The sequence below is a fragment of the Petaurus breviceps genome, unplaced genomic scaffold (assembly GCF_028583685.1).
Source record: "Petaurus breviceps papuanus isolate PSGF00001 unplaced genomic scaffold, PetGlider_PUasm1.0 76, whole genome shotgun sequence".
In the NCBI taxonomy this organism is placed as follows: Eukaryota; Metazoa; Chordata; class Mammalia; order Diprotodontia; family Petauridae; genus Petaurus; species Petaurus breviceps.
In genome coordinates this window covers 48,679,307-48,689,850 of record NW_027186473.1, presented here as the reverse complement: position 1 = coordinate 48,689,850, position 10,544 = coordinate 48,679,307, and the positions used below count along the sequence as shown (strand labels likewise).

Genomic DNA, 10,544 nt, shown 5'->3' with positions numbered 1-10,544 from the left:
GAGAGAGAGAGAGAGAGAGAGAGAGAGAGAGAGAGAGAGAGAGAGAGTGTGTGTACACACAAGAGACAAACCCAACCAAGGCAGTTCCTGAAACTCCCACAACTTTGGTCGCCCCCCTCTCTCCTCCCCGCTCTTGCCGGCACAGGACACAAAAGGGCACCGGGCGCGGGCCGCCCCAACAGCAGCTAAACCAAAGAAAAGGAGAGGGAAACCGGGAGGAGAGTCAGGGAGCCAGGAGCCCGAGAGAAGACCTCGGCTGGGAGGGGTGGATAGAGGCGGCCAAGTCGTACCCCCCTTCCCTTCTCCAACCCAACAAAGACGCTAACGCAAAGCTGGAAGCTCAAAGCGCACCCCTACAGCCGTCCAGGGGAGAGGGGAAAGGCTGGGGGTTGTGGGGGGGGGGGGGCTTGGGTTTCTAAGAGCCGCTGGGCGACGCCATCATGGGGGGCGGCCTTCCATCCTCTTCTCCCCGACAAGAAAAAACCCTTTCCCCCAAGCCCATGCACCCAAGTTACCATCCCAGGGCTGCGGCGGGAGTCTCAAATCAGGAAGGGGGAACGGGAGTGGGGCGGTTGGGAGTCAGAGAGGAAGGGGGTGGCTGGGGGTCAGCGGGGATAAAGGAACGCAGTAAACCAGGATTCAGCCACCCCCACCCCCACCCCTTCCCGGACGGCAGTACCCCTAGAGTCCGCGAGAAAGTGGGGCTGGGAGGCGGCTGCAGGCAGGGCAACCCGGCCAGGAGCAGGATGGAAAGTAAAAAAGGGAAAGTTGGGGGCTCGGGGATGGGGTGGGTTCTTTGGTTTTTACCCTGTGGGCGGCGCGCCCCGCAAAGGCGAGTGCAGAAGAGTCACCACCGGCCACGCCGCCGTTGTCTGGCTGCTGTGGCTGCCGATCCCGCTGGGGCTCCCGCAGCTCTGTCTGCCTCGCCGCCCCTCCCGCTCGCTCGCGGGGCCGACAGCCCGGCCGCCGGTCCCTCCTTTCGCTCCTGCTCCGGCAGCGGCACCAGCAGCAGCCGCAGCAGCCGCCGCACAGTGGGCAGCCCTGCGCCGCCCGCTAGGTCGCTCTTTGCTTTTCCTCCCTCTCTCGCTCCCTCTCTCTTTCTCTCTCCCTCCCTCCCTCTCCAGGAGCCTGGATTGATCTGGTCTCGCTGGCGTCAGGGAGTCGGAGCCGCCCAGCCTCCACTACTCCACTGCCAATACACAACACACACACACACACACACACACACACACACACACACACACACTCCACACACACACTCCACCGCCGCCACCCCAGACTAGGGATCCTCTCCAAATTACCGCACTGAGCACCCTCAGAAGCGGCGGAGGCGCCGGAGGAGGCCGCTGCCTTAGGGGGCCCCCCCAACAAACTCGGCGGGGGAAGTAACTCTGGGGACAATTCTCCCCCTCCCCCACTTTTTTCCTTCACCCGCTCCCACCCCCCAAAAAAGAGGGGGTGTGGAGTTATAACGTGTGTTGAGTCGTTCTGAAAGTCTTGTTGCCTTTAGTCCTACTCAGAGCGACTTGGTGTGTATGATCTTTGCAAATAAAGTTTAGGACTTTGAGTTTTATTTTCTAAAATGGTCATTCTCCTTCCCCCGCCCGTAGTCTTCCTTCTACGTGGGGTTCTTTTTTGTTTTGTTTTAAACTTTACAACTAAGACGTTCTCCCCCTGCCCCCCTTCATTATTTTCAGGGCCCATAAACTCCCAAGTGCAAATAAAACATCCAGAATTAGTTGATCACATTCTTTCCAAACCAAGGCTGCATAGCTTAGTCTGCCCTCGAAGTCAATAGGTTTGCTTTGTGTCAAATCTAGAACCCATTTATTTCAACACGTAATCTTTCCTTTAGAAAGCGAAAAAGCTACAAATTTGAGGTAATTTTTTTTTCTAACCCAGTGGCAAGCCCTTCAGAGATGACCAAACAGCTTGAGGCTTTACCTAGATTTCCTAGACATTAAAAATAATTTTTTTTACTCATCAGAAAACCTTCTCTTGGTCACAAATTTGGAAACTAGCCTGAAATCTCCGGTAACTAAACCTAATTACTCTCTAAGTAATAGGAGCGAGAGTTGTAGAAACAAAACAAAAACCTATCCCTGCCCTCAAGGAGCTTACATTTTACCCCCGGGATACAAAGCATAAACAGAAAAATTTAAACTAGATAACTTGGAGAAAGAGAGCTCTATCCCTAGTCGTTTTTAACCAAAAAAAAAAAAAAAGGCGAATTCACAAGAAAATAGATAAAAAGAAAACAGCTACTGCAATTAAGGACAACACTCCACTCCTACTTAAGAATTCCTTTTTTTCCCCACTTATTTCCTATTATTCACCCTAAAATGCAGCTTTCTTATGGCTTTCCTACTCACCTCCATCCCTTAAAATCCCTAGTTTCTTTCAAAACAATTAGTGAGAAACCGTTTTCTAAAGCTTTTTAAACTATTGACATTTGGAAATTACCTTGTGTTAACTTTGTATTTATCTAGATACATTCTTGGAATGTAAACTGGAAACTCAGGACTGGCACCTTACATTTTTGTGTCCTGCACACAGCAGACACTTGAGAAAAGTTTGTAACTGTCCCTAAGATTTAGAGTTGAAAGGGGTCCTCCGAAGTTGTCTTTTGATGCTGTCAAAAGTCACTCTAAATATGAGTTGGAAGGAGATTTGGTGCCAGTCCTACCAATGCTCAGCATAGCTTGTCTGATCTTAAGCCTTCCTCTTCCTGGGCCTTAGTTTACTCATCTGTAAAGTGAGAGTGCTCGTAGATGACCTCACCGGTGTTTTTCTGCTCTCCTCTGTGACCTCCCAAAATATTCCATTAAGGTTTTTTTTTTTAACAGCTGTGTTCCTTATATTAAGCCCGAAATCCACCTACATAATTTCTGTTCATTGGTCTAAGTTTTACCCATCCAAACCAAGCAAAAGTCTTACATGTGACATTCCTATATGAAAACAACAGTCTTTTCCATAATTCTTTTATTCTTCACCCCTGAGATATAAGCAATATCTTCTGGGCTCCAAAGTGCCTGTCTGACTTTGGGCAAGCTACTTCCCCACTCTCAGCCTTAGTTTCTTAGTTGATAAAAATGGGAGTAGGCCAGGGGTGGTGAAGTAGAATCTAAGGTCCCTTTCAAGTATAAATCTCTGATACTTTGATGAGGAATCCAGCCTCTCTTCTTTTTATAGCTGAGGAACCAGACTTGGAAAGGGGAAATCACTTGCCCAAGGTCTCACTGGTCTTAGCTGTTGATGAATGCTTGCCTTTACAAAAACAAAGGCAAAGCATGATTTTTTAAAAGAAAAATTAGGGAATTACATGCATTACAAAAAGATTCACCAATGTTCCCTTAAATAGCAGCTCCACTGCTATATTTAAGTGTTTGTTTATATCAGCTTCCCAGGTGCATTTTAAGTGTTAGTTTGAACTTAAATGGCCTCCTAGGATAGCTGCTATTAAAAGGAATCCTGCAGTGATAACTACTTGGGGGGAGGGGGTTGAAAACACTTTTACTGGGAAAGCCTAGAGGTGGCTATAGTACATACATACATCTATACATACAGATGACTAATTGACTATGAAGTTGATATGCATGCATAATGACACTGGTCTAAAGGATCCACACTTTGACTTTGCTCCAGGGGTTCTGCTCAAAAAGTTCACCAAGCACTCCTGATCTCTACCTTACCCCGTGATACAAAAGAATGATGTAGTCTCAGAACCAGTTAAACTGGAGGACCCTGAACCTGAGAGAAGCCTCCTTTCATGGTTCAAAGTGATCACTCTCAAGTTATCTATTCTGAAAATTCAAATTTATGGGGTACTTTTTCCTGAAGTAACAACTTTACAATAATTGCCTTCAAGGATTTTCTTTCTCACTGTCAGAATTTCACATTTAATTCTTAATTCTAAAAAGGTAAATAATTGCATTTTTCTCAGTCTTCAACAAATAGAATTTTCATTAATCATTCCATATTTTCTGAACAACATGTATCTTGTAATTTCCACTTAACAGTATTATTGGTAGGATTCAAATTTGCCTTTATCTGGACTGGAGCTTGAGCTGCTCCTTTCCTATTCTGTCTCTGTCTCTCCTTCCATGTGTCTCTCTCCCTCCCTCTATCCCTCCCTCCCTCCCTCCCTTCCTTCCTTCCTTCCTTTCTTCCTTCCTTCTTTTCTCCTTACTTTCCTTCCTCTCTCCCTCCCTTTTCTTTCTTTCCTCTTCTTCCTTTTTTCCCTTTTTCTTCCTCTTTTCTTCTCTTCCTCTTTATTCTCCTCCTCCTCCCTCTCTTGCTTCTTCCTTTTCCTTCACCTATTTCTCCTTTCTTTTCCCCTCTTCTTCCTCCTCCTCCATCTTCCTCTCCTCTCCAGCCATTTTTTTCTGCTGAACTGTCCATTAACCTCTCCTTTTGGCTGAGACAGCATTTATTAAGCACCTACTATGTGCTAAGCTTTGTGTTAGACTTTGAAGGCTACTAAAATAAAAATAGCAAACAGTTGTTGCTTTTAAGGAAATTATATTTGGTGAAATACTAGATATAAACAAATAAGTATAAACATAATAATTAAAAGAGAGATCACTAACACTAGGGGTAAAAAGGAAGAGCTTTTCACAGGGACTGGAAAATAATATAATAACAATATTAGCATTTACATAGTACTTGAAATTTTGCAAACCTTGCCTCATTTTATCCTCATAGAAACACTAAGAGGTAGGCACTATTATTATACCCATTTCATAGGTGAGAAAACTAAAGCAGACAGGGTCACACAGCTAGTAGATATCTGAGGCCAGATTTGAAATCGACTTTTCCCAACTCCATCACTCTCTCCAATGTGCCACCTAGCTACCATGGAAGAATAAGAAATAAGACCTGCAGGAAGCTCGGGATTCTAAGAGACAGTCCATTACAGGCATAAGGATCAGACTTTCTTTGCAAAAAGCACTTGGGGAGGAGATTGAACACTCAGTTTCCTCTTCTGCTTTCCAACCTCTTATCTTTTCTCAATCACCCAGAACTTCAGTATTCTCATTTTTAAGACTCAATTAAGTGTGTGTCTTGAGGTTCACATCAATCCATTTAAGGTATGATGTCCATTGACATTGCATTCCTTTGGGGCACCCAACCTGTGTCATCAATTCTTTTTCAGATTGTCTGACATAGACTTTTGTCTTTATCAACCTGGACTATATCATAACATCAAAGAGCCTTAGAGCTGACCATAATCTTAGAGACCAACTAGTCTGCCATCTTCATTTTCCAGAAGAGGAAGCAGATTCTTTGAGAGATTATTAAGTGAAGCCACGTCATTAAGTCCAGGGCCTACTTCACTTGGGCCTATCAAAGTCGTGGTTCCTACAAAGTACCTTCAATTCAAATAATTATCCTGCCAACATGTTTTCTGGGAAACCCACTCAGCAGTCATTCCTTAGCAGCAAAATTATTGACCTCTCATTTGCGTGATTTCACTTGAGTCCCATAAGTAAGCTGACATTTTCCAACCCAAGGTCTTTTGCACAGTGTCTCTTCTTTCCCTTTCCTTTACATTTCCACTGATATTTCTTGTCTAAACTCTTAGAAGAGCCTCCTAGCTGTCTCAGTCTCTCCCTAAATCCAATCCATCCTTCATTGGTGTATTACCAGATTAAACTTCTAAAAGTACTACTTTGATCGTATCACCTGTTCCTAAAAAGAAATCTTCCAAGTCTCTCTATAATCTTTCAAATAATGTTCAAATGGCCACAGTAGAAGTGTCAATCTCAGATGCCATCTCCAGAGTACTGTCTGAACCAGATTAACATGTAATTGGGAAATGTTTAACAAAATAAATAAAAATACTATAAAGCATAAATAATGTTAATCTGTGGGGTTTTTTTAAGTCAATATGCTACTCACAGGCATCCATTTCTATTTGTGTTTGACACCAAACACTCAGCTTTAGCCTATTGGGAACACTCATCATCTCCTGAACCCTGCCTTTCCCATCAATGCCTTGGTCATCTTTTTCTTCTTAGAACACTCTACTACTGCCCCACCACCCCAATCATGAATCCATCTCTACTTGTAAAATCTTCAAGGTCCAACTCATATAATAATACCGCGATACCTTGTTTCCTGTTGACATCAACAAGGACAATAGTGGGGGCAGGATAGAGAAACAAAATGTGGATGGAGAAGGTATAGAAATAATTAAGAAAAGTAGAAGTCTTTCTTAGGACATAGTAGAATTACATGATTTGGAGAGAGTGATAGAACACAGATGCTATGTGCTTAGAAGATGGATAATAGTATTCTATGTTTAGAGAAGTTAGAGATCAGTCAACTTTGTTATACAGATGAGGAAACTGAGGCCTCAGTTAAGTACTACTTAAAGAGCACATGTATTAATGCCAAGCAGTACAGATATATGATTGAGTTTAGCTCACTACAACTCAGAATTCCCCAGCTCAAGAGATCCACCACTCTTAGCCTCTCTGCTAGTAGGGATTAGAGGTGTGAGCCCCCACACATAGCATTCTTTGTTCCTATTCAGGAACTGATAAATGGAGGAAGAGAATATTACCAGACCATGTTGATTAGATTCAATACAAATTTAAGATACATATTCTAACAATGCTGTCACTGTAACAGAACAATCCTTTCATTATTGTTGCTGTTGTGCAGTCATTCCAGTTGCATTCCATTCTTCTTGACCCCATTTGGGATTTTCTTGGCAAATATACTAAAGTGGTTTGCCACTTCTTTCTCCAGCTCATTTTTCAGATGAGGAAACTGAGGCAAACAGTGAAGTGACTTGCCCAGGGTCATACAGCTAGTAAGTGTCTGAAGCTAGATTTGAACTTAGGAAAATGATTCTTCCTGATTCCAGACCCAGAACTCTATCCACTGCCCCACCGAGCTACCCATAACTTGCTTTTAGCTCTAGGATAAAATATTAAGTCCTCCGGTCCAGTTTCTTAGATTCTCTAGCAGAAAATACCTGGTATGTAATAATCATAGCCAGTAAGGTGGTACAGTGGACCACCCATGGACCTAGAGTTAGGGTGACCTGAGTTCAAACTAGCCTCAGGCAGTTTCAAACTGTGTGATTCTGAACAAATTACTTAACTGATGTCTGCCTCAGTTTCTGCATCTGTAAAATGGGGATAATAATAGCACCAATTTCTCAGTGTTATTGTGAGGATAAAATGAGTTAATATTTGTGAAACTCTTTGCAAACCTCAAAGCGCTATATAAATCTAACTGTTCTTATTAGCTTAAGAAAAAGAAAAAGAGAATTTTTGAATTTGGAATAAAAATGCCCAGGTTCATACCAGTGCATCTTAGCAGAGTTGGTCAGCAGAGAGCATTTCTTCTTGTACTTTCTAAAATGTAACCCACCCTGACTAAGCTCACTCTCCCGCTTCCCCCCACATCAGCTGCCAGAGCAGGGGCCTGACTTGTCTACAGAACAACAACTGATGAAGACCAGCCACTACTAAAAACTGCAATGATGGCCACAGGCTAGACCTCAAGCAGGTGAGTGTGTCCTGGCTGAGAACCAGCACTGGGCAAAGGAGTCAGCTAGATCAGTGCCAACAAATATGAGCAGTATATAGGCAAAGTGACTGCAGGTGGCCTCAGCTAGAACACACGAAAAAACAAAACAAAACAAAAGCTTGAAAGATGATTTCACTAACTTTGGGGTTGACCTGCATTGCACGATAAAGATCTTACCCCAGGAAAGTCAAGAGATTTTAAAGGACTTATCCTCTAAAGAATCTTCTAGTATCGAGACATTTTTAGATCATAAAGAACAGAAATTGGGTGAATAGATAATTGACCCTCAGAAAGCTGTGGTCATGAAAAAAAACCCAGGCTGTGAAGATCTTTATTGGCAGACTTAATCTGGAATGTACAGAAGATAAAATCTGGTAATATTTCAAAGACTTTAGAGAGACTGAATCCATCAAACTTCCAATGGATCCAAAGATAAAAGAAGATTTGTATTTATCTTCAAAAAATTTTTTTTATTGATGTTTTTTTTTTTGCATCACCATAAATTTCTCCCAGTATCCTTCCCACACACCCCTTGTGTTTGTTCTTTGTTTTTGAAAAGGACCATGGCATCAAGGAAATGATGACATGACTTGCAGTTGACTTTGATTTGAGTGAGTGAGGGCTGTGCAAGGTCACTAGCCTCACTTTTTCCTCCATAGCCATCTGGATCCAGTGACCAGATATTTATCAGGATGACTGGAGATGACCCAGGTTACAATGGGAAGGCGCTTGCCTTTTATGCTAAGGCTTTTTCACATACTCACTTAAGAGTGAGGTAAAACCCACTCAGTGAATAGGCCTCTTTAAGAAGTGAGTCAAGAGATGGCCCTTTAATTAGAAAAAAAAAAGAAAAAAATCAAGCTGGGAGAGGACAACTCCACACACCCCTAGAGCTATCTTGTGTAACAAACCGAATTTTTTTAAACATGAAAAAAGAGAAAGAAGAAAAAGATCAGAATAACATCAGTGTATTGAGAAAATCTGAAACTATATGCAATATCCAAAACCTCTGCAAAGAGGTAGAAGCTAACTTCTCATATCTCTTCTTTTGAACCTTACTTGTTCTTTATAATTTTGTAATATTCACTTCTGATTTTTTTTCTTGAGTTGTCCTTTTTTCCCCCATTTACATTGTTGCTGTAGTCTCTGTATATTGTTTCTTAGCTCTGCTCACTTCCCTCTGCCACAGTTTATGGAGATATTTCCAAGCTTTTCTGTATTCATCACACTCATTACTTTTTTTTTAAAGCAATTGGGGTTAAGTAACTTGCCCAAGTTTTTTGTGTGGGTATTAAGTATCTGAGGCCGGAACTGATCCGGGTCCTCCTGACTCCGGGGCCAGCGCTCTTACTCACTGCGCCACTTAGCCTCCCCAACACACTCATTACTTCTTACAGCACAGTAATAGTTCATTATATTCATGTACAGCAATTTGTTCAGCCATTCCCTCCTTAGAGGAAATGATGCTTCTGTTGTGATGTCTCGGTTTCTGTAGCTGATGGCACAGTTGATAGAGCAAAGGGCCTAAAGTCAGAAAGACCTGAGTTCAAATCTAACCTCAGACACTTACTAGCTATGTGATCTTGGGTAAGTCTACTTAATCTCTATTGCCTCATTTTACTCAACTGTCAAAATGGAGATAATAATAGCATCTATCTCCCCAGAGTTGTGAGAATCAAATGAGATAATATTTGTAAAAAGCACTGATTTCCAGTGTCTGAAACATAGTAGGTGCTAAACAAATGCTTATTCCTTTCCCCCTCTCTTATTGCTACAATATAAACCAAGCCACCCAGAATCTCAAATAGAGGTTGCTTAGAAGTCTTGGTGGGGGCAGGTAGGAAGCAAAATGGATAGAGTGCTGGGCCTGGAGTCAGGAAGACTCAGCTTCCCAAGTTCAAATCTGACCTCATACACTTACTAGCCATGTGACTCTGGGCAAGTCACTTAACCCTGTTTGCGTCAGTTCCTCATCTGGAAAATGAGCTGGAGAAGGAAATATCAAACCATTCCACCATCTTTGCCAAGAAAACTCCAAATGGGGTTATAAAGAGTTTGATGAAAGTGAAAAACAACTGCAACAAAGAAGTCTCAGGGAAATACAGTTGTTTCCCAGATGTCTTTAGCAACTTTCACATTGTTTCCATTTCAGGGACATAGTGTGATACAGTGAAAAGAGATCCAGGCAGCTGAGTGCTGGAGTGATCTCCTAGAGTCTATTGTTAACATTTCAGTCTGAATATTTGCCTGTTGGAAATCGGCAAAATCTCCAAATCAGGACTTGATTTCTTGTTTTGCTGATTGTCTAGACTTAAGAAAGTGATGGCAAAAATGCTAATAATGCAGATTAAACTTAAAAGTCATTTAGTATATACTAATCCATTACACTGGGCAGCTAGATGGTGCAGGGGATAGAGCATCTGGCCTAAAGTCAGGAAGACTCATCTTCCTGAGTTCAAATTTGACCTCAGATACTTTCTAAATGTGAGACCCTGAGCAAATCACTTCACCCTGTTTGCCTCAGTTTATTCATCTGGAAAATGAGCTGGAGAAGAAAATGGTAAGCCACTCCAGCGTCTTTGACAAGAAAACCCCAAATGGGGTGATGAAGAGTTGGATAGTACTGAACCATAACAACAATCTACTTTATATAATATATTATAAATGTAATATATACATTTTCTCACTGGAAAGTCAGTTGTTAAACATTTACCAATACACTACTGGATCTAATTCTCTTTCCCTTAAGTTTCTGTAGAAGTCAGAATAGAGAGACTTTGGAGATCTTCTGTCCTCCATTTTCAAATGACTGATCTGGGGTCTAGAGATATAAAGTGATTTGTCCAAAGTCATGTAACTAATAAGAAACAGATCCAGAACTAGCTGTTTCTTTCCCTCTCATTCATTCATTCATTCATTCATTCATTCATTCTTCCTTCCTTCCTTCCTTCTTTCCTTCCTTCCTTCCTTCCTTCCTTCCTTCCTTCCTTCCTTCCTTC

The 10,544-nt window shown here is 42.2% G+C and overlaps 1 protein-coding gene across 3 annotated transcripts in view; it reads right to left on the bottom strand.

Moving 5' to 3' along the window:
* The window catches only part of SMAD1 (SMAD family member 1), a 411,788-nt gene that overhangs the window by 100,074 nt on the left and 301,170 nt on the right, over positions 1-10,544 (bottom strand). For 2 of the 3 annotated variants that reach the window (XM_069105462.1, XM_069105460.1), the window contains exon 1: positions 808-1,294. The gene's annotated coding sequence lies outside the window, so the exon portion shown is untranslated. Of the gene's footprint in view, positions 1-807; positions 1,295-10,544 lie in introns of those variants that run through there. The other variant, XM_069105461.1, reaches the window with a different exon arrangement.